At 37.4% G+C, this 24,725-nt stretch overlaps 1 protein-coding gene across 16 annotated transcripts in view; it reads left to right on the top strand.

Annotated features, from left to right (window-relative positions):
- Positions 1-3,654: 3,654 nt before the first annotated feature.
- The window catches only part of RBFOX3 (RNA binding fox-1 homolog 3), a 918,966-nt gene continuing 897,895 nt past the window's right edge, over positions 3,655-24,725 (top strand). For all 16 annotated transcript variants that reach the window (XM_074260306.1, XM_074260305.1, XM_074260318.1 and 13 more), the window contains exon 1: positions 3,655-3,760. The gene's annotated coding sequence lies outside the window, so the exon portion shown is untranslated. The remainder of the gene's footprint in view (positions 3,761-24,725) is intronic.

Raw genomic sequence — 24,725 nt, 5'->3', positions numbered from 1 at the left:
TTTTAGTATATGGGATCCAATCTAACTTTCCTCTGAATTCTCTGAAATTTGATTTCCCAAAATCTAGAATATATGTCAGACTAGAACTTGATTTCTTTCCTTAATTTTAGAAGAAAGTGGTCACTTTTCTCCAGAATTCTGATTATTTTTATTTCACTCATTATGTCTTCTCTGTTACTGAAAATCATATCCAGAATAGAACTTTCTTTAATGTTTCCTCCACCTTTTAAAAGATGAAATTATCACCATGGCAAGTCTAAACTCATCTTTTTCCTCTCTTTGTTTAGTAGGCTTATAGTATATCCCAACAATAAAAATCATTCCTATATCCCTTTCTGTTGACTGAGTTTTCTTCATCTACTTTCCTGTGTCCTACAGAAAGCTTACTCTAAACGCATGAATTCAGAGATAATTTGGAACAAAGAAGGTTTGGAACCAGGAGAAATGTTGGCAATTCCTGATTCCTGGTTTTCCTCAGTGAATATATATATTTTTTCATATACAATGGTATCTCCCTTCACCATTTACACAGCTAGTTTCTTTAGAAACTCAGAATTATATTCCAATTATGAGTTTCATGAAGTCTTATTGATGACCTTTGAATTTAAACATGCTTCTTTGAGTTAGGACGTCTAGTCCCTCTAGCTTGTTGCCTAAACTCTGGACATTTATTTATTTTTTTTAAACTTTTATCATTATTGTTGTTATCATAGCTTTTTATTTACAAAACATAAGCATGGGTAATTTTTCAACACTGACCCTCGAAAAACCTTCTGTTACAAATTTTCCCCTCCTTCCCTGTACCCCCTCCCCTAGATGGCAGGTAATCCAATACATATTAAATATGTATTAAAATGTATGTTAAATCCAATATATGTATACATATTTATACAGTTATCTTGCTGCACAAGAAAAATCAGATCTAGAAAGAAAGGAAAAAAACCTGAGAAGGAAAACAAAAATGCAAGCAAACAATAACAGAAAGAGTGGAAATTCTATGTTGTGGTCTGCACTCATTTCCCATAGTTCTTCTTCTGGGTGTAGCTGACTCTCTTCATTACTAAACAATTGGAAGTGGTTTGAATCATCTCATTGTTGAAGAGAGCCACAACTCTGGACATTTATGAATAGCTATTTGAAATTAGGCATTTTACTACTGATTGTCTTGGATTTTATCTCCAGTAAACTAGGTGTTTCAGTGGTATTAGGTACTTATATGCTATGTGGAATGATTGATTGATTGGCATACAGAGCACAATCTAAAAACCTTTCACCAGTAGATAATTAAGTATTTATTGTATAATTCACTACTTTGAAGGAGGAAGTGAACCTCCAGCATAAGAAATGGAGTCTTTATTTTCTTAATAATAGTAGCTAGCATTTCTACAGCATTTTAAAGTATGCAAAATGCTTTACAAGTTTTATCTCATTTTATCTTTGCAAAAACTCTTTGAGATAGTTGTTATTACTTACCCTCATTTTACAGATGAGAAAATTGAGGCAGACAGAGATTAAATGATTTTTGCAGGGTCATACAACTAGCAAGTGTGTGAAGTCAAATTCAAACTCAGATCTTCCTTGCTTTATTCACCACATTACCCACCTACTTCCTATTCTCCCTTTTTCCCATAACAGATTTCCTCCCATTCAGTTCTCATTATTCTTCTTAGAATTGAAGGAAAGAGTAATCAGAGGTTGGAATTTGATGTGAGAAAGAAATTGCTTGAATATTAAGCATAGTGGAGATAAGATTTTTTGGAAAATTCCAGTCATTATGAACAAAAGTCCCTATCACTTTGTTCACATCTACAACTTCTTTCCCTTCCCTCATATAAGCATTTACTTTTTTTTTTTTTTGTCTGTAGGCCCAGCCCAAACTAGGAACTGGGTTGGTCCATACCTGCTCCTTAGCTTTTCTAAGATTATGGATGCCTGGCAACCTTATTAGTCTGCTTACTGCTAGATTCCTTTAATTAAGATTCTCCTTTCTCTTTCTGCCTTTTTCTTATGCTGAACTCAAGCTTCTATGCATTTAACATTTCTCTGCCTGCTCCTCATTTTCTAAATTGGCCAGCAATGGGAATATCAACTCAGGATTGGCTTATGTGGCCTGACCAAAATCCATTTAGGAGCTCCTATCCTTGGATGCTAACGACTTTGACTTTAAAGTCTTCCTTAGGAAACCATGAAGTAGATAGAACTGAAAATATTGTTCAAAGGAATTAGCTATAGACTGAAACTCAAAATAATAGATAATAATGGGATCAGAAGAAACCAGCAGCTCAGTTTTAGATAAGAATGGTAACCTAACTCTAGACATTCTTTCATTTCTACCCTCCAAAGTCATTAGGTCTTCTCGGAGAACTAGAAAGGTTTAGGCCAAACTATACACATTAGATTGGAAGTGGAGTGGACCGGAAAAAATAATTGGTTTTAGCTAAATCTCTAGCTAAGTTTTCCTCTGCTTGTCCAGGAAAGAAATTCAGGAAAACGAATCTGTTCTGCAGAGGGTTTGGCCCTAACTCCTCTGGAAATCTTTCCGGCGTCTGAAGTAGAAGGAAAAGAAGATGCTAGTGTGAGAAAGTCAAGGCATATTTGGATGGGAGGAAAGTGGGTGTGTAAAATCACCCACGACAGGGCTTCACAATCTGTCCAGTTCCCAAAAATTTTATGATGGGAAACAGAGATGGGGAGCCTTATGGCACGCATGAAAAAAAAAAAAGGGGGGGGGAGTTTGGAGCTGACAGTGGAAATACTCAGAACCGGAGACTGAGGGCTGGCATGTACAGGGTGCGTTCTTTACGTTGTGCGTTACTGCCTCAGCTGAAGCAAACTGGGGAGCCTGAGAAGAAACCGGGTGGTGATGGGGACGGTTAGAGAGAGGACGCCACTTGGTGGAAGATGGGGATAAAAGGAGCTCCTGGGAACCGACCGAGAAGATCTAGTCTTTCCTGGTTTCCCCCCCTGGGCTTGACAAAACCCTCCCAGTTTCGGAGGTGCTTTCCCCACTCCTCGCTCTACCCATCACCTGCCTCAAAGCTTCTCACTAGGCAGGTGCGGAGGTGCCAGCCTCTCGCAGCGTTGCACAGCACGTGCGCGCCACTCGTCACCTCCTCCTAGTCCTCGCACGCCCTGGGACTGGCCGCTCCCTCTCCTCCGCCCCCTTTCCTACACGGTCTTCCCTTACCCTCCCTAACCCCGGGACCCCTCCCTCGCAGGGCGGTGCGCGCGCTACACTCGCGCGGGTGCTGCGCGGGAGCTGCTGCCACCACTGCTGCGTGCTCCTGCTCCTTCCCCTCCGTAGCAAAGAGAAAGATACAGGGAGGGAGAGGGAGGGAACCAGGTGTCTTGGAGCTTTCCCGGGGCAAGCTGCGCTCGCTCCCGCATTCTGCTTAGCTCTAGAGCTCCAGGTGCCGAAAATCCGCTTCAGCTCCCACCCAGGACCTCAGTTTCTTCCTGCTCCAGCTCCGCGGGCTTCTTCTGCCGCTTTTCTGACCAACGAAGCCCAGGCTGCTGGGCACCTCTCCCGCTGCACACGCTGCACACGAGTCGAGTCGCGTGGTAGGCTACAGAGCCGAGATCCGCTGCAGCCTCTGCCGCCTCCGCCTCCGCCTTCGCCTCCTCCTCTGCTTCCTGCGGCCGGCAAGGCTCTCCCAGTCCCTCAGAGGGGGTGCCTTCTCCGGACACTTTGAGGGGTGGGGAATGCAGCTAGGGGATGGCAGTGCGTCTCCCCTCACCTGCCGTTGGGAACGCTGAGACCGTGAGTAACAGCAGCGCCCCCGGCCAGCCGCTTCGGCTCCGGATCCCTATTTTATTGGTTATTATTATCTTTGGGGGTGAAAAAAGAGAAGGGAAAACATGGAACCTGGGGTAGGAGATGCACCGAGGGATGGGGGTGAGTGGAGGAGGAAGAGGAGGAAGAGAAGAAGGAGATGGAAGAGAAGGAGGGAGATGAAGACGAGAAGGGACAAACGGGGCTTTGGAGAGGGAGACAGGGAGACGAAGGGACCGGGGGTGGGGATAAGACGCGGAGCACCAGGGATATAAATGGGGGTGGGCATTGCATCCAGGGACGCGAATGCAGGAAGTGGCTGGGGGGTGGGGAGGGAATTGAGGGACAAGAGGCTAGAGGGATTCGTAGAGGTCTAAGATGGAAAGCTGGGAGTTAGCAGGCACAGATGATAGGTGCCGAAGGGGAGGGCATCGCAGATTCGGGAGGACAGCGCCCTGAAGGGTTAGGGGGTCACACTGGCTCCAGCCTCTTGAGGTCGCAGGTTGACTGGGATCATGGCTCGGGGGCAGGAAAGGAGAGGAGCAGTTTTGTGAATGGAGGAGCAGTTGGCGTGAGGTGTTATCTCCCGGTCTGGTGGTGTTCCGCGCTAAGCTGGATCCTTCCTCTTCTTTGGCTCCATTCAGATGTCGGGGCAGTCCCGGGCACTGGGTGCCGTGGTAGCAGTGGCGGCTGTACAATACCCTGAGCACGGGGGAATTCCCTTTGAGGGATGGGGGTGGGGTAGGGAGGGGAAGAAGAGATTAATTCTCCGGTGGAAGGGATTTGTCAGAGGGGAGACCTGCTTCTGGGGAGTGGGGGGGGGGAGAGGGTCATCTCAGGTTAAAGCTTGAGAATTATTTTTGGAATGAGCGTACTAAAACTGGACAGAGCCTAACGCTCGTCCCCTCAAAGAACGAAAAGGAAGAAAATCCCTTGATGCTGCTATTTCGGGGAGATTTTTAACGGGGGAGGGGGAATCCCCTTTCGGGGGGCATGTACTAGGTTGGTGGGGAGAAGAATTATCTGGAACTGGGATTTAACCAAAGGGAGTTAAGTAGATGTTGTTGGGCTAGGGTGTTGTTGATTGAATATATGCTGGCAGCAGTGATGCAGGCGGCGTTGGGCACCTACCAATTCCTAAAGAGAACCGCTGGATCCTAGAGTGCAAAGAGGGAGAGGGAGAGAGTGAGTCTGCGTGTATTTGTCAGAGGATGTCTATCTCTTGGGGAGTAGGGATTGGGGTATTCGTGGTGACCTTTGTAAAAACATTCACATTTCACTCCAGGGAATTTTCTGGTACGGGGATATACCGGAATTCTGGGCATGCTGTTGGGAGATCCTTAATTTTGCTCCTTGAAGATTTTAGCGCCTACTTTGGGGGAGGGGTGGCCAACTAGACCCATTCGCTTAGGGAGGTTTGGAGTAGCTCGGGGACTAGAGCTAAACTGTCGCTCCGACCACGTTTAAACTTTCTGCCCCAACGACCTTTGGGAAGCGGCTCTGCCTGGTCAGACAGGTTCGTTTTCAGTTTGGAAGGGAACCACGTTCTGCTGATTTTCCCTAGCTTATTCTACTTGTTCGCTAGTTCTCTCCTACCTATTGACATTGGGAAGGTTTGGGAGAGCGCCGCGCAAAGCCGTTTTTTATTGTTTCTTCTGCAGCCACAGAAGAGCAGAGGTGCTGCTGTGCAGAATACCAATATTGCGGGGCTCTGAGCTCTGAGCTCTGCAATGCTCGCCCGGGCTGGGGACGCTGGAGAAGTGGGGGCAGGATGCAGAGGTGGGGGTGGAGTGTCAGAGGGATCCACCAGTCCCAGATCTCGGGCAATCATCCACTTATTATTACTCTGCAGCTAGGACCCCCGCAATAAGCAATAAGGTCGAGAGTGGTAAATTGACCTGAATGTATAGAGGGGAGAAAATAAATTATAAAGAATGTGGGGAAAAGCCTTTCCCCTACCCCCTAATGAGAGCTGCAGCAGGAGATGCCAGAGCGTAGATCACCCTATAGATAGCTTAATGTGCACAGCTTGATCACTAAGGTAGTTTGGGTCGAAAGATGTTTGGGACAATGCATATGTTGAGAGTTGTGGGACTACACTTGAAGAAGAATTTAGGAAACAGAATGAGGAGTAAGGAAAGCCAGTTTATGTTTGGGAGAAATAAATTTCCCTTCCCCCCGACCCCCACGCATGACTGTCTGGCATTGGGAAGATTCCGGTGTTTACCAGAGAACCAACTACATTTATGATAGGGTTTTTGTTGTTTGTTTCTCAAGAAAAGCTAATAAAGAGGCGGTGCTTAGATGTAATATCTGAGACATAGTTGAACTCTGACTTGGAACAGAGTTCAGGAAAAGAGATATGGGACAGAAATCCCTTCTTCAGTGTTCACTGAAAAGGCGCATGAAGGTGCGCTTCTGGGCTCTAATTCCCTGTTAAAAAAGCAGAGATACAGAGCTTAGTGGGCCCACATATCAGATCGAACACAAAGGTACTTTTGAACCGAAGACGCAGTATTTAATTAATTGAATGGTGCCATTTAATAACTGTTTCAGATCAGAAATTTGCTTGGGCTTTTTGCTGGTCTGCTAAAAATAAATAAATAAAATGGATAAACATTCCAGCAGAACCCGCTCATTAAGTTTACATTATGGATTCTTAACGGATGTCTTAATTAGTCTGTGTTGTTAACAGGGATATTACACTAATTAAAATCGGACCCTCCAGGTGAACGTAAATTGTAAAGGGAAAAATAGTGGCATTAAAAGCACTGGATCATTAGAGGAAAGGCTGAGTGTGAGGCTTAGGAAGGAAGATGGGCCCCCTTGCTCTGGCTGCCAGCTCCTGTACTGTAACCAGTAGGAGTTGCCTAAGTTCAGGTATGTCTCATTCATCTGATTTGAGGTCCCGGGGCAGCGGTTGAATGGGGTCTAGGGGTTTGATTGTTTTCATTTTGACTTTGGCCCTGACGCTTTGTCTTCTTCACTCTTCCCATATTTGCTATGGCATGGGGCTAATTCCTAATCAGGCAACCACAAGCCCAAAGCTGTTTTCTTTGTAAGAGTGTAGGAACACAGTATTCCTCTTGCTTCTGAGTTTAGCTGTAGGTTGGAAATTTAGCCTAATTTAGACTATGATGGTGCTGTCAGGGAGATGTGGTTTAATTTTACTTTAATCCCACAATTCTTCTTTGGAAGGGGCACAGCTACAGTCTAGCCATACTTAGGGCAGGAGGTAGGGAAGTGAACAGAGATAAATTATCTACTGTTGTTTGTCTCCAACCTAAGCTACTTCCCTCTCACTTCTATGAGCAAATATTTTGAACAGTTGAAATTGTGGTCACTGAGGGGGAATTTTTGAAGGGAAAAGGTTAAAATAAGGAACACAAAAAGAAAAAGCTTCTTAGATTTGTGTGCTGTGATTGTATCTATGAGCCTCATGATTAAAAAAAAAAAAAAAAGTATACATAAGCAGAGACATAACCTCTTCCTGAGTCACTGCCTTACCATAGCAATGCCCTCTAGCCTTGAAACTGGGCTTGGGTGATGGCCTGGATTTCCCTGGGAAGGATAAGGATTTTGGACACAGAAGTAGTCAGTAGGGATTGGGAATGCCCTTCCTTCTCTGGCTTTTCCTTAGTTCTTTGGAATTTAGAGAGGCTTCAGATCATTTTCTTTCTTCCCTCTCTATAACAAAGAAGCAAAAGAAAGGCCGATGTTATCCCTCCGATGTATTCAGGCAAGCAGGATACTGAGAGATTGTTGCATGCATACAACATGAGTTGTCACCATGGTTGGTAGATTCTCTTAGCTACCCTATGGATGAGAGATAAATATTGGGTACTGAGGAGTAAAGATGTGCAACCAAGACTGAATTAGCATTCCTAGCCACTTAGAGGTGTTTCCCTTTGATGTGGAATAAGTCATTCATATCCAGGATAGTATTGAAGTGTCCCCCCTTTTTTTTTTGGCTTCTGCAATCTCATTATGCTCACTGAGGGTTTAAGATATCTTGTCTTCCCCATCCTCAGAGTGGGATTGAGAGCAGTCTGATAAACAAGCCACTAGATTGTTATTCAGTCATGTCTAACTTTTCTTAACCTCATTTGGGGTTCGTTTTCTTGGCAAAGACTTTAGGATGGTTTGCCATTTCCTTTTGTACCTCATTTTTACAGATGATGAACCAAAAGAAAACAGATTGAGTAACTTGCTTAGGGTCATAGCTAGGAAGTGTTTGAAGCCACATTTGAACTCAGGAAGAGGAATCTTCCTGACTCCAGGCCCTACATTGGAGCCATAGGATCACTTAGCTATTGTTTAGTTGCTTTATAGTCAGAATACATAGACTTAATTTCTGTTTCTACTTTTACTAGTTAAGTGATATTGGGTAAATTACAAAAGAATCCCTAGGCCTCAATTTCCTTATCTGTAAAGTGAGGTTCCCTCATGGGATTATTGAGTGTCAAATGAGAATCTATTATTATCTAAATGTAAGTCTCCAAGGTGATAAATTGTGTACATGAAGGATTCACTTGTGTTGGTGGAGGGAATTTTTTCACCTAGACTGATGCAATCACAAGACTTTACAAATGTAAGATAATATTATTGTTGTCCAGGTTTTTGATGACAAGTATAGGACAGATACTGTATAAAAGCGATAGGAAACAAACTTAAAGGTGAGAAAGGTATTGATCTGAGAGATGGGACAAATAAAATTTTGTAGTTTTTTTTTTTTTTTTTTGTTTGTTTTGTTTTTTGTTTTTAGGTCTTGGTAGCTAAATTGGCAAGGAATTGTTGCAAGGGGGAATATCATTCCCGGTTCTGTAACCTCACTAAGCATAGCCTTTGTCTGCTCAGAAGGGAGGGGCAAGGAGAGCGAAGGGAATCTCCAAAGATCCATCCAAAGAGATGAGTTATACATAGTTCGGAGCAGCAGGGGCAAAAGCTAAATTGAAATGTCATCATTGTTTTTGTTTTCAGTGGTTGCAGTGTAGGGATTACCTTTCTCTCATATGTCTTCAGTTTTTGGTTGGTTGTCTTTCAGTGTTTATTTATTTCCTCGCTCCTGCTTGATACTCTGTTATGAAGACAAATGGAACCTGACATAGAGCTGTCATTTGGTGAGGAATTTTTTATTTTTAAACATGTGAAGGGGAAAAGCCATATTGTAACTTTTTTTCCTACCTTGAAAACAAAGACTTATCCTTAGAAACCTGGATTTCCCCAAATCTCTGCAGCACCTGTTTTCCTTTTCACAAGGCACTGGCTTGGTAAACAAGATCCCATTTGTATCTAAATCTTTTTTTTATTAGGTATAATATTTCCCCCTTTATTTTATACAATATTATATATTATTTTCACAAGCTCATGAAGCATTCATGTAGCCTAAACATGTAAGTTTCTGCCTCTGGGAAGTTGTATTCCTTCTGCTATATCACTGCCCCCACTTATTTATTTCTTGGTTTTCTATCCCTGCCTATAACTAACTCCAAGTTTTTTTCTATCTCTTGTGTGTGTGTTTCTGTACACAATTTCTGTCTCTGTCTCTCTCTTTCTCTTTCTCTCCCCATAAACTTACTTTCTTGACTTCCTTCTTTATATTTAACTTTAAAATTGCTCTTTTTTCATAGGATGTGGTAAACACACATATGCCAAAATATATTCATATTTTGTTCTGGATCTCTTAATTTTATCAGTCTAGGACTTTTCTTATGGAGAAACTCCATTCATCAATCAATATAAATGGATAACTCAATTTTAAGTCTTTGAAAGTTTTTTTTGGAAGTCATAGAGGCTGGAACTTGTTCATTGTATGTGTGTGGGGGTGTGAGATGTGTGGGTGTACTTTCTGGTTACAAAGCACTTTCCAGTTAGTATCTTTTTTTATTTCTGAGGCAAGTAATGAAGAAACTAAGGCTTAGACAGATTAAGAAACTTGCCCATGGAATAGAACTAATTTTATGAATTTAAGTTTAATGTCCTTTATTTTAAAAATAAATATTTTTAAAAAATGTAAACTTGACAGAAATTAATAAATTTCTCTCTATAATTTGTCTTTATTTTAAAAATAATATGTGGATATCCTTTTCTTCCTTAAAAAAGTATTGGTGTATCTTTTCCCAGTCACACCTCAATAGCTGTATTCCCTGACATAAAGGAAAAATCAAAGTACTTTCTTGTAATAATTAAGTATATCATGTGGCAAATGTATACTTTATTTGTATTCGAAAATATATATTTCATTCTGCACCTTGAATTCATTACTTATGCCAAGATATGAGAAGCATGGTTTCTCAGCCTTCTGTTGCTGTTGGTATTGATTACAGATCTACTCACTTCACTTTTCCTCCAAGGTTTCTCTAAACTTATCTTTTTTCATCATTTCTTATGGCAAAATAATATTTTATTATGTGCATATGCCATAATTTGTTCAACTATTCCCCAAATTAGGGTATTCATTTTGTTTTCTAGTCTTTTTTAGTGTTTTGTCATAACATAGAGAACTACTATAAATGTTCCTCTATTTGTAAGTCTTTGTCCTCTTTCCCTGATCTTTTTGGGTGTACCCTCTATGTGCTAGTAATTGTTAAATCAAAAGGTTTACATCTTTGGGGTGTGGTTCAAAATTATTTTTCAGAACAGCTCCATCAACAGATCATTAGTATGCCTATCTTCCCATGACCTTTCTAATGATTGTCATTTTCCATTTTTGTCCACTTCAACAATCTGATGAGTGTGATGGAGCCTTGAAGTGGTTTTAATGTGCATTTTTTATTTGTAATTTGTAACATTTTTTTCTTATGATTGATGATAGCTTGTTTTCTTTTGAGCACCACTTGTTTATATCTGTTGAGAAATGGCTAATTTTTAATGCATTCCTAACATTTCCTTATTAACAGAAAAATTTGGTCAAACATTTTCCCCCTTTCTAATTTTAACTGATTTGATTTTGTGCAAAACTTTTCAAATTATATGTAGACCAAATTGTCCATTTAATTTTATGTGATTCTTTCTATCTTTTGTTTGGCTCCAAACTTTTCCTTTATCCATAGATGTGAAGAGCATTATCTTCCCTGTTCCTCTACTTTGTGATTTCACTTTTTATATCTAGGTTAAGTATCCCTTTGGAACTTAATGTAGCATATGGTGTGAAATGTTGGTCTAAACATAATTTCTGCCACATAGATTTCCAGATTTTCTAGAAGTTTTTGTCAAAAAAATGAGCCTTAGGTAGTTAGGGTCTTTGGGTTTATTCAATAGCATGCATGCCATTTTTGTTTACTTCTATGTATTTTGTAGTTCTATGTCCTGTTGCCTGCCTGCCTTCCTCCCTTCCTCCCTCCTTCCCTTCCTCTTTCTCTCCCTCCCTCCCTCCCTCCTCTCCTCCTTTCCTCCCTTCCTCTCTTCCTCCTTCTCCCTCCCTCATAATGTACATAGCAGTTGTTTCTATTTTGTCTGGACACCCTCATCCCCTTTTGGAATGATTTTTTTGGGACAGGTTAAAAAAGCAACTCTTTGCCTCATTTCTTTCTTACCTTAATCACTGAATTTGCACTTGCCTCAGTCAAACTCAGATTTGTTAAAAGATTTTGGTTTAAAAGGCCAAGGCCTCCTGCTGCATCCAGGGCTGCAGTGGTCATTATCTATAACTTGCCTCTGGACCCAGATGGAACTGGAGGCAAAAGTAAGGCTGGTGACTTTCCATAGCCCTCTGTCACTTAAATCTTTTTTTTTTCTTTTTTAGTTTGTTTTATACATTTATTTTAGTTTTTAACATTCACTTTTATAAGATTTGAGTTCCATTTTTTCCCTCTTTCCCTCTTCTCCACCTTTCCCAAGTCAACAAGCAATGTTATATATGTACAATTATGTTAAACATATTTCCATATTAAACATATTTCTTGTGAAAGAATCAGAAAAAAAGGGAAAAGCCATGAGAAGAAAGCAAAAAGCAAAAAAAATCTCACTTAAATCTATTTCATTTGCATATCATGGTATCACCTACCTGCTGTCTTGGTGGTGTCTTTAAGAATGAAGAACAAACAACAAAAACTTCATTTTGGACATATGTTCTATGGATCAATTATTCTTTTTAAAAAATCATTTCTATATAATTGTGGTCATTCAAATTTTGTAGTAGAGTTAGAAAATAACACTGCTAGCCCCTCCTTACTTCCAACACTTTTTTTCCCTTTATCTTAAAGATTTGTTTTCTGTAGATGAATTTTTGTTGTTATATTGTCATTATTTTTAGTTCTATCAAATAATGTAACTAAGTGTCCCATGATATGCTATTACATAGGTCTCATATTTATTGTACAGTATCACTGACACTGATGTTGGCTTGGTTCTTTTTCTTGCTATATCTCCCAGGGCTCTAAGAAGTGATTGTATGGTATGGTTCTGTTAACTTGCATAGTGAATTATAGAAACTAATCTTTTCCCCTATTTCTTAATTATCAGAGTTTGGACTTACTGCAATCCCTTGTTCTGAGTGTTAGCAGATTCAATCTTGGTCCACCTTTATTAAGAAGATTTAGATTCCCTTCTCTTACATTCCCTGCTAATTCATTCTTCCACTTCAGTGTCCCCAGAGACAATTTTACTTTTAGCTCATGACTTTGGGTCTCCATTTTAAAAAGCAGGGAATAAAAGCTGTATACAATGAATAATATAAATCAGATACGGGACAGGCAATTTATTCCTGCACACACACAAAAGGCTAAATGTAAAAAAGACTCAAAACCCCCACACATTTACTGAAAAACATTCAGAAACATAACAACTGTTATAATTTGCTGAAAGGCTGATACTTAACTTTATTTTAACATAAAGGAAGTTTGCATGACTTATAATTAAGCATCTAACATTTCACTTTACTTATTGCACTGTCTACATAATTTCAGGTAAAAGTTTGCTGGTAAAAGACCTATGCTTGGAACAATCCTCTTGTCTGTGACCATCTTCTCTCTCTATAGCAGAAGCTTTCTCTGTCTCCATGTTATTCCTGTAGCTACTTCAACTAACTGCTCCTCTTGTTGAACCCACTAGTTCTGGATCGCTTGACCTTTACAAAACTATTTCCAAAACTTAGACAGATCCTTTTCAAGATACTCTCTTTCTCAAGATTAGGAAAGAAAAAGCACAAAAGAGGCAGCCAAACTTAGGGTTTTGCTTACCTAGTCAGGGTGTATACTTTTCATGTCATTAACTTGCATCGTTTATTAATATTTGGATAGCATTATATGTAAAGATTCATATAGTTTGGCATAATAACTAATCAAATGCAAATGCTTAGACATCTTTCTACTAACCTTTATTGTTCTAATATATAAAACAGGGTTTTTCTTCAGTCTTAGGTAAAAAATAGATTTCATTCACTCTGAACATTTTCTTGGACTAAGAAAGTCAAATGATAAATATATATATATATATATATATATATATATATATATATATATATATATAAATTATTTTTGTTGTTGTTTAATCATTTTTAGTCATATTCAACTCTGTGACCCTATTTCGGGTTTTCTTTTTTTTCCCTTCCAATATTTAAACATTTTTATTTAAAAATTTAAGTCCCAAATCCTATCCCTCCTCTCTCTTCCCCCCTCCTCCTTGAAACAATAAGCAATCAAATACAGGTTATACATGTACAATTATGTAAAATATTAGTCATTTTGTACAAGAGGACTTGAATAAAAAATGAAAAAAAGTGAAAATTAGCATGTGCAAGTTTGTATTCAGTCATTGTCAGTTCTTTCTTTGGCAGCAGATAGTATGCTTCATCATGAGTCCTTTAGGATTGTTTCAGATCATTGCATTGTTAAAAATATTTAAGTCATTCACAATTCTTCATAAAACAGTGTTGCTATTACTATGTACAATGTTCTCCTGGTTCTGTTCATTTCACTATACACCAGTTCATGTAAATCTTTCCAGATTTTTCTGAAATCATTCTGCTTTTCATTAGCTATTCCCTCATTGATGGACATCCCTTTGATTTCTAATTCTTAGCTTCCACAAAAAGAGTTGTTCTAAATATTTTTGTATAAATAGGCCCTTTTCCTTTTGGCATTTTCTTGGCAGAAATATTAGTGTGATTTGCTATTTCCTTCTCTATATCATCTCTCAGATGGGAAAACTGAGATAAATAAGGATAAGTTACTTGCCCTAGTATCTGAAGACAAATTTGAACTCAGGAAGTGAGTTGTTCTGACTCTTGGCTTGGTATGCTTTTCACTATGCCAACTTACTTTCAGAGATTCAGGAAAGCTTTGTATCAAAATCCCTTACATATATTTTCTGTTCAATTTTTTTCCTTTAGGAAGAACAACTTTTAATGTCCTACTTTAAAAATAGAAATATTTCAATAATTTTATTTTCACCATAATAACTAACATTTATATACTACTTAGACATTTTTAAAGACTTTATTTACATTATTTCACTCTACCCTCTTAAAAACCTTATGAGGTTGGTGCTATCTGCATAATTATCCCTATTTTGCCAATGAAGAAATAGATGCTACAAGACTTAAAGAGACCTGCCATGTGGTACCCATAGCTCATATCAAGGCAGGTTTTTAACTCTCCTCTTCTTGGTTCTGAGTTCAATACGATTTCTCTGTTAATTCTCTGAGCAAACTCTCAGAATGTTCTCTCATGATTGTTTTGTACCATACATTACATTGTACTAAAAGCAGAGAGAGAAAAAAAATCAGTGTGAAAGACATAGGTCTGTATAAGAATTGATAGATTTTTTTTTCTCCAGTTATTTGGGAATTCCATTTTGTTAACTTGCTTTGCATTTTCTTGCTATTTTACCCATATCTTCATTTTATTAGATACTTTCTTAACCAGGGGCTGCCTGTGCTATAAAAAGTTAACTCCTAAATAGACCAAACCCTTTCCTCAGAGCAAAAAAAAAAATACACAAGGCTAATATGACACAACTTTTAAACAGATATAGAAAGCAATTTACTCATGGATAGATTTTAAATTCAGTAACTATGGAATGATCTATCTATCTATCTCTATTTCTATCTCTGTCTCTAGCTATAACATGGAATTAGTGTTTTCTGTGTGGATACAGTGAGGTAGCAGAGTAGATATAGTGCTGGGCCTGGAGTTAGAAGGATCTGAATTCAATTTTGGTTTCAGACATTTACTAGTTATGTGATTCTGGGCAAGTGAGACCTTTGTTTACCTCAGTTTCCTTATTTCTATAAAATGTGGATAAACCTTGCAAGATTATTGTGAGGATCAGATGAAATAGTTATAAAATGCTTAGTTTAATGCTTAATACATAGTAGGAACTATGTTAAATGCTTACTCTCCTTTCCTATAGGTAGGTGAGAAATAAGTAGGGAGAAAGTCTTGTTTAGAGTAAGATGTGGTTATTCTGGCTTACCAAATGCTGTGTCCTAAGGTGGAGATATAAAGGAAAGAATGTTGGATTTGGAGTCAAAAGTTCATTTCAGGTCTCTCTGAGCTTTTCTGACCCCATTTGAAGTTTTCTTGGCAAAGATATTGCAGTGGTTTGCCATTTCTTTTTCCAATTCATTTTACAGAAGAGGAAACTGAGGCAGTAGGGTTAAGTGACTTGTATAGGGTCACATAGCTAGAAAGTGTCTAAGGCTGGATTCAAACTCAGGTTTTCCTTTGTGTCACCTAGCTGTCCTTTAGTTATTTAACTATTTTGCATTGAACATAGTCGGTAGTAACATGACTATTCCCCATTGCAAGTTCACAGAAAGTAAGATTGGAATTTTAGTATTCAAGTAGTCAACACATACAAATGTTAATTGTATTATCCAAAGAAGAAAAAAGGGAAAACAACAGAAAAACCACTTGTTTTTTTCAAACCCTTGGATACATTTGACAATCCAGGTTAATTTTTTGATTAGCAGGGTTATTCCATTATATCTCATTATATTTGTGGAGAAATGGTTGTGTCTCTGGATTCAAAACCCTTGATATCTATTAGTATAACTATTAGTTTAGTCTTTGAAACAAGGAGAATCCAACAAAAATAAAGACAAAGTATAAGTTAAAAATTATTCTGTGGAATTAATGATAATAGTGTAAATATACACCTATTATGCGCAAAGTATTATGCTAGGCACTAGAATGACAGCAAAAAATGAAGTAGTTCCTGCTTTCAAGAAGCATATATGATTTAGGGAAATATAACACGTGCCCTAAGTAAATATAAGATAGTTTGGGGAGGGAATACATGCTTATCAACTTAATAATATAGCATACCTCAGTATTGGGAAATTTTCAAGTTAGGTCCTCAGGGGAGTGTTTAGGTACTCTGGGAGTATACACTCTTTAAAATATAGTTAATGAGATCACACTGGCATGTTTATCTTTAATAGTTAACCAATGGGTACTCAAAGCAAAGGTACCTACTAAAATAGCATAGTAAGAACTGTAGCTACAAGTATTCCCTCCCTAAGACTGGGCTATACTTTCCCATAAACATCCATAGTATTATAGGTACTAAGGCTCATATCTAGCAAATACAGCTCTGGTACTACAGAAAATATAATTTCTGTTTTCATAATACCTTTCATTGCTTCTCTTCTTCAGCTAGGTTGCCTTGGTCTGCCCTCGACTATGGGGGTTAGTTTTTTGGGTTTTTTTTTTTTTTTGTCTCTCTATTCTCCTCTCCTCTCCCCCAATTTTTAAAAATTATAAACTTTGTATTTATCAAGAAACATGAACTGTTAAACAACTAAAAAACAATGAAAAGGCCTGCTATATGAAACAGTAAGCTACTATTATGCATAGTCTGTTCCCCCCCCCCCCCACTATGAACAACTTGGGTTTTTATTTTGGATAAATTAGATTTAACATGGTAGGTTCAACACTGCCATGCTTGTCTGTCACTTTCTGACTTTCTGACTTCCCTTCTGCTCTCCTAGGTTTAACGGCTTTAATAATTCATTATTCTCTCTTCTTTTTTTCTTTTGTTTCATTTGCCACTGTTTCTACTTCCCAGTAAATGTCTTCCCTTTTAACAAATATGTATAATAAGGCAAAAAAGATCCATACATTACTTAAGACTAAGAATGTATGCCCCCATTATTCATCTCTAGGATTGTATGATTTAGCATTAGTTTCCTAGAGTTGGAAACCCTCTTTGTATTTCTAACATAGACACTGCAGCTGTGGGTTACAGAGACTGGAGAACTGTTAATATTCTTTGTTCTGAACCCAGTCCTTTCATTTTGTAAAGGGTCATTGCTAGAGGAAAACCTCTAATTAGATTCTCCTTTCTCATATTCATCAGCTCAATGAAACATTACCTTGATATTCTGGGGACAATTTTACCTTTTTTTTTTTTTTTTTTTGACTCATCTAGAGTCTTTCCCAAGCAATGAGAAGCAAGAAGAAATACTCAATATACAATATAAATTGGTTAGAGGACAAGTCATTTTTTCTTGTAAGGAAAACCAATGATAACCATTTTTGAAAAATCACACCACCATACATCAGCAGAATGACTTAAACAAAACTATGAGAACAATTGACTGGGAGGCTTGTATTCGAGACTTGTTGGGACATATTACAGCTTGCAGAACTCCTAATTAGCCATTTCACATTTTACTGCTTCCCTCCACTTTCTGACTACTTGGCTGGTGAAAGCTTGCTGGCAAATTGGCCAAAATGGGCCATTCTCACTGTGATTCTAGTTTTTAAATTTTTTTTGCTGTTGTTTTTCCTTATAATTATATTTTGTAATTTTTATAAATCATGTTGCTGGTTCTGCCCATTTCATTCTGCTCCAGTTAATTTAGGTCTTCAGATTTCTATGAATCCATCTCTTTATTTAACAAATATATGCCATTTCCCAATTGATAGGCACTCATTTTATTATTTATAATTCTTTGCTACAGCAAAAAGCACTGCTAGTATTATTTTTCTATTTATAGGTTCTTTTCTTCTTTTTTTGATCTCTGGGATCATAAGACTAGTGTTTCTGGGTCAATGGGTTAAGATTAGAGTTTAGTGACTTTTGAGATCTAGTTTTCCAAATGATTTTTCAAAATTATTAGAAAACATTATAGCTGCATTAGTGTTCTGTCTTCCCATAGCATAAGCAACAATTGCTGTTTTAATATTTTGTCATTTTTTGACAATTTGATGGATGTGTTGTAGAGCTTTTAAGTAAAATTTTTCATTTTTTCTTATCAATAGTTTGGATTATTAAAATATGATTATTGATAACTTGCTTTTATCCTTTTGAGAATTTGTTCATATTCTTTATTATTTACATTTTGGTCTTACATACTTACTATGTAAAACTATGCAAGTCACTAAACCTCTGTCTGCCTTAGTTTCCTCAACTATAAAATGGGTGTTACCTCCCAAGTTTGTTAGGCTCAAATGAGATAGTAGTTGTAAGTAATACCCAAAGGGGTATTACTGTGCTTAGCACAGTGCCTTATACATAGTAGGCATTTAATAAATACTTGGTTCTTTTCTTCTTATTGGGGAAGGGCTCTTGTTTTTATGTATTTGAATTAATTCTCTATATATCTTGGCTTTCAGATATTTATTACAAATTTTGTTAAAAAGATTCTCTCCTCTGCCCAGTTAATTACTTCCTTTTGATACTAACTACATGTATTTTGTTTGTGCAGAAAACTTTAATTTCATGTAATAAAAATCATCTATTTTATCTTCAGTAATATTCTATATCCCTTCTTTGGTTACACATTCTTCCTTTATGCTCCAACCAGATGGAGTGTCCTTGGTCATTGTCTTTAGTCTTTAAGCTCTCTGGGACATCTGTTGAACTGATACATTTTTTATAAATCCACTTCTCTATCCCCAGAATTCCTGGTCAGGGATTTGTAGTCTCTTCCTGTACCCCCTCAGAGTACTATGCTTTAGCACTCTTTCCTAATATTCAAATTAATTGACATTTTAGAGATAATTTTTTTTAATGCTGGCTAACAACATAATATGTATCATACATTGATTCTAATATAGTAATGCCATTCTGCTCTTCTTCAAGAACGAAGAACAGCAGCCTAACCTAATTATACATCCATTATTGTAACTAATGTGGCTCCACCCATGGAAGTAAAATATTAGTATGATTATATGCCAGTTAATTAATTTTTGTCTCAGTTCTTCTTATACTATGTTTAAAATTAGAACATAAAGACATATATGTATATATATATACATATATATATATATACATTCATATACATATATATATATGAGAATAAAACATTGGGATAATAGCTAAGACTATTAAAGGAAGTGATTTTAGAGACTAAAAGAAAAATTATTGGAGAAAATAAAAGATTAATGTATATATATACATTTTATATATGTACATATATTTATAGAGTATATATTCCTTTCCCTACACCAAAGCTCCTTTAAAGAAGGAATTATTTCTTTTTCTTTTTTTTATCTTCAGCATTTAGCACATATTGCCTCACACACAGTAGACATTTAATAATTTGTTCTTCAATTTAATTCTCTTAGGATTCTTTATATGTGACCCAATGTGAATTACTGTTTGGGGGGAAAGTGACTCATTATAACAATAACCTTGGGTTGGTAAATAAATGCTTTCTGTGTCTTACATAGCTATATTTTGACAATGCTGTAATTTTTGTTTTTCCTAATTTTATTTTAATATGTAATATTAATGGTTCATTGATAAGCGCTTTTTGCACTTAGGACCTCCTTTTTTCAAGTAAAAGAATTTTCCCAGTGGAACATACAAAATAAAACCTAGGCTATTAATAATGACAATCAAGTATTAATATGCAAAAATATATTATTTGCTTCTTTTACTTTTCCTTAACTTTGGTTTTTTCAAGTTACCAAGGGAACTTAGTTAATGATAACTAGATTCCTCTAAGTGACATTTTAGATTGCTAATTTTCTAAGAAGAAAATTTGACTGGACATGAAAAATTTCAGTATCAAAGGATAATTCTTCAGAAATTAAATGAACATTTGAAAATGTGGGCTATCAAGGAATTTTTTTTAGGTAATGATCAAAACTGTAATGTTTGCTACTTTGAATGCATCAATACACACACACACACACACACACACACACACACACACACACACACACATATATATAATCCGCAGGAGAGGAAAAAAACAAACAGGATTGATTTTTTTCTGGCTCTTTGCATCATCGGACTTCAGGGGTCTTTTTGGTTTCAGGAATGCAGCTGTCATCTCTTATAAGAAGACATTATCAGTCTAATTGAGAGTCCTGGCCCTGACAGCAGAGATTCGTTCTTAAACACTAAACATAGAGTTGATATTGAATTATTATCCTCTCTTTCATCCTTCCTATTGGTTTCTTCCAATATGATGTTGATGTCTAGTAAGTGACAGAAATGAAGAGTTTTTCTGATTCTTGATTCACTTCATTGAGAATCACCCTGGTTTGGAGACTGGGTTCAAAAGAGAAGGTGTTTCTATCAACCTGCAGCCGCTTTTGGAAGAATACTGCAGCTTCTCCTTTCCCAGTTCTGCATTGATAAATCTTATTGGTGCTGCATTTCTCTCAGATGACCTGGGGTTAGAAGCAGCTGGAGATCTATTTGCCTGGGGCTCTCTTGTTTCTCCTTCCAAGTTTTTCCCCTCCCCCTCATTACTCCAGTCTGGATGCAGGTGATGAGGCTGGCAAACGGAGGTCAAGCAGTGTTTAGCTTCAGAAGCACAGGAGAGAAGATTTACAGTTCCTCCTTGCTCCACTTGATGGACAATTAAAGTGCTGCACGGTTGGAAGAGAGCAATGTCGTTAAGAGTCAGAATAGTCAGAATAAATCAGTCACCTTCACTTAAAGGTCTGAGCTGGACTGCTTTCAGGGGACTTTAAAGACACAGAATACCATTTACTTTATATTTTGATATATACGAATTTATTATAAAAATTTTGATAGCCAGAAGCAAAAGAGTCTAAAGGTCTCAGCAAATAGAAGATAGTCTCATATGGGAAGAAGCTTCAGGAGTTCATGGCAGCACCTTAGAGGGATACTGGTCATAATAATGTAGAATTAGGACAAGATAAGATTAGATGGAAAAAAAATATCTCATCTCATTTGACAGATCAGGAAAGCCTGGGAAAGAGAAGTTACCTATCAAAAGTCACCCAGCTAATAAGTAACAGTCAGAATTTTAACCTAGGTATTTTGATTTTCTAGCCTGTTTCTTTAGAATGCTTCAGCAATTCTGTACCATAAACCTAAAGATTTACAGGTCATCATTGAAGACCACCATCATATATTTGTGTGTATATTTGTACAAGTGTTGGAATGTGAATGTACTTCTGTATCTCAAGTTGTTTGTAAAGATGATGAGATCTGATTGATCATGCTTAATAAGATTGGCTGGCCACCACCTTCTAAGGTTACCAGAAGAATGAATTTTGAGTCACTTCAGGTCCTTGTTATTTGTACATATTGGAGACAGGTTGGAGAATCTCTGAAAAATTGAGTCTCCTTTATTCATTTTTGTAAGCTGAGTCCTACTATTGAGGTTCTCCATAAAGGATCACCACAATGTTGATGTTCCCCATATAGGGCTACCAAAATGTTGAGGTTACAGGCTGCAGTTGGATTCTTCCTATACCAGACCACCACTATGATGGGGTTAGCCACCAAAGGATGAAGTTTGATGGGATATCCAAAAATATATTGGGGTTTTAGACTGATGTCCTGAATCATCTCAAAAGAATTTCTAGGCTAATGCATCCTCCAAATCAAGGGGCAAAAATTGTTATGCTGCTAAGAGTGAGTCAAATCCACAGAGCACTTAACAAGGAAAGGGGTTTTAGCCATTAACAAGGGGAAAGGCAAGTTTACTAACAGTAACCAAGAAGAAGACACCTTTAAGATGTCATGAAGTGGAATTATGCCATTAATTGGTAGCCTAACCCTATATGAGATTAAGCATCCTAAAAAGAGTTAGTTATAACTAGGTGAAAGAAGTATCCATTGGCAGGCTAGTCCTAAAAGAATGATCTATAGTAGTCAGGATCTATATATGAGCAGATCTTTTATAGGGAAATATAAGCTCTGGGATTTGACATTATCATTTGACATTCTATTAGATATAAGATTTCTAGAGACCGCCATTTGGAATAGGACTGTAATAAAAATTCCACTAGGACAAAAGGTCTACTTAAGAACAAAAGGCTAAAACAAAATCAGAAAAGTCCACTTAATTCTATCAGCTCTCCTCTGCTTGCCTTTGGGAGCACTTGGGCTTCCAGATAGTTTATAGAGATTCAGGCTTTCTCTGCCAATGCCAAATGACCTGACTACCCATGACCTCATCAATACCAATAAATTCATCAGGTAGATGGAGGTAGGGGCCAATCCAGTTGACTAAGCATCTTTTAATTTCTTCTCTATTCACCACATATTCTTTATGTAGCAAAGGTAATGAAGCAGAACCTTCAATTTGGTGGACATTATGTTTGAGCCACTTATAGTATCACATGTGCTCTGGTCCCTTGAAAAAAGGAATCAGAAGGTCCTGGCTGGTCCTCCTGATCTCTGTAATTGGGACTAGAGTAGGAGGGAAAGGGATCTGTTTTAAAGAATAAATTGGATACTCTTTCTGAGTAAGTTCCCCAAACCTTGGCCAATAGGAGGACTCACCTACAAATGTTCCAGATCTGGATTCTTCTGGACCTTGGTTCAGTACCAGGGCAATCTGATCCCAAATAGATAAAATAAACCTTTACTCTGGCTCCTTTTCCCCCCTACCTGTAATTATTTCAGTAAATCTCCTTATTTAATGTTTAGGTTTAGCTTATGTTTAGGTCTCCTGAAATGAATGAAAAAGTATTTATTAAGTACTTATTATGTGCTAAGCACTGTTTTAAATTTTTTTTTCTTTTAGAAAAGTTACTCAAAGTATTATCAAAGTATAGGTGGGACAGCTATTTGTTCCTTCGGCAAAAGAAATGTTTACAAACAAAAGATTCCTAAGCCTGTATTGATTAATATTTTAATCATAAAACTTTAATAGTAACTAAGGCCTCAGTGATTGTGAAAAAAATCAAAGAATTCATAAAAGCCGGTTGTTAAGCTATTTTCTTTCAAGAGATAAAGTCTGGTAGATTTGCAAGATTGGGCAAGAAACTCTGGATCAGTATTTTCAGAGCATTTCACTTGAGGTTTTTATCTTCTAATCAACCAAATTTTATGAATCAACTTTCTGGTGGTAGTAATCTTTTACCCAATAAGAATACAGCTATAAGAAACATTTCCCACTGAACAATCTGCTTTCAAATCTTTTATTGGCTCTTGACTATTTAAATTCATGAAGTAACCTCCAAACCTGGAAACATCTTTCTCAGGATTCTTGTTTGACCAGTGTGCTCAGGGAAAAATACACAAAGGAGAAAGGCAGCTAGGGACTTGATCTAGGCAAACACATAAGTCTAATGGGGAGCTGATAGTTTCCCAATAATATATTCTAAAAAAATGAACAGAAGCTAAGGGTAGAAGATTATCCTTTTAAGATTACTGAGAGGCAATCACATGAGAAACCTTCCTTCTAACTTAGTGCCCAAAAGACACACACATTTCTCATATTCTCTCTCTCTCTCTCTCTCTCTCTCTCTCTCTCTCTCTCTCTCTCTCTCTCTCTCTCTCTCTCTCTCTCTCTCTCTCTCCCCTTCCCTCTCTCCCTCCCTTCCTCCCTCCCCCTATTTTTGTCTGTTTCCTCCCCTCTCCCTCTCTTTTTTCTCTCTGTCTCTCTCACATACATGCCCCCTCTCCCCTCCTCCCCCATTGCTTATACCCTGCTGAAGGAGCAGACACATATTGGAAATTACTCCAATAAGAGTCCCACCAGAAGGAGCCAGAAGAAAGCTTATCTTTGTCATTCTCGTTCACTTGTAATTTGTCTTTTGCATTATTTCAGTACTTTGATAGCTACTTGGAAGTTTTCTCTAGGAAAGTTTCTTTGTAGTATAACACCTATTTCAAAAGCCTCTTCTACAGAGGCTATAGAAAGTGTTAAGTGTCTCATTAAGGGCAGAAATGCTAAGAGTTACAGTTGTAACTGTCATTCTGAGATGCTTCTCCCTATGGAGTCAAGGAGATAATGTTTTAAAAATATCTTTTGATCTATGAGATAATCTATGAAGACAATGAGAAAAATGGTGAGAAGAACTTCCTGTCTTGTTTTATCTGTCAACTTTTATTTTCATGAAAAAACATTATAATGAGAATTTTATGAAGAGTGAAGATGAAGGAGTATTTAGAGTGATGATTTGAGAGAAGATCGTACTCCTGGTTAGAAAGAAGCTGGAGAACAAGGAAAGAGGCTAGGTTAGAGAGGCCCTATTTATTGGTGGAATTAGCTATTTGTCTTTATTTTTTTACTCTTTTAAAATTTTAAATATAATGAACCCAAATAACATGAGCAGTTCCTTATATATTTTGCAACAGAAGTAGGAAATGAAACTCAATCACTGTAATTAAGAGCTTGCATTTTTAAAGCATATATAAAATTCCACATGTAATTTTCAAAGCTGTCCTACTGGTCTGTGATTCCTTCTGTTCTTCCTTCTGTTCTCTTTATCTCTAACCCCTTTTTCCTCTCATATCTTCTACACCAACTGAAAAAAATCTTTTTAATAAATATGCATGGTCCAGGAAAAATATATTCCCTATATATTCAGCCATGGCAAAAAAAAAATGCATCTTGCATCTGTTATTGCTATATTTGGATGTAGATGGCATACTTCATCATTAGTCCTCTGGAATTTTGGTTGATCATTGCATTGATCTGAATTTTTAAATCTTTTGAAGTTGTTTTTCTCTAGGTTCTATTCGTTTACTCTGTATAAATTCATACAGGTCTTCCTAAATTTATCTGAAACTATTCCTTTGGTCATTTTTTTTATGGCACAATAGTTTTCTGTAACATCCA

This window comes from Sminthopsis crassicaudata, chromosome 4, assembly GCF_048593235.1.
Source record: "Sminthopsis crassicaudata isolate SCR6 chromosome 4, ASM4859323v1, whole genome shotgun sequence".
Lineage (NCBI taxonomy): Eukaryota > Metazoa > Chordata > Mammalia > Dasyuromorphia > Dasyuridae > Sminthopsis > Sminthopsis crassicaudata.
Note: the sequence above shows the minus strand (reverse complement) of the source record. Positions and strands in the feature narration are given on the sequence as shown.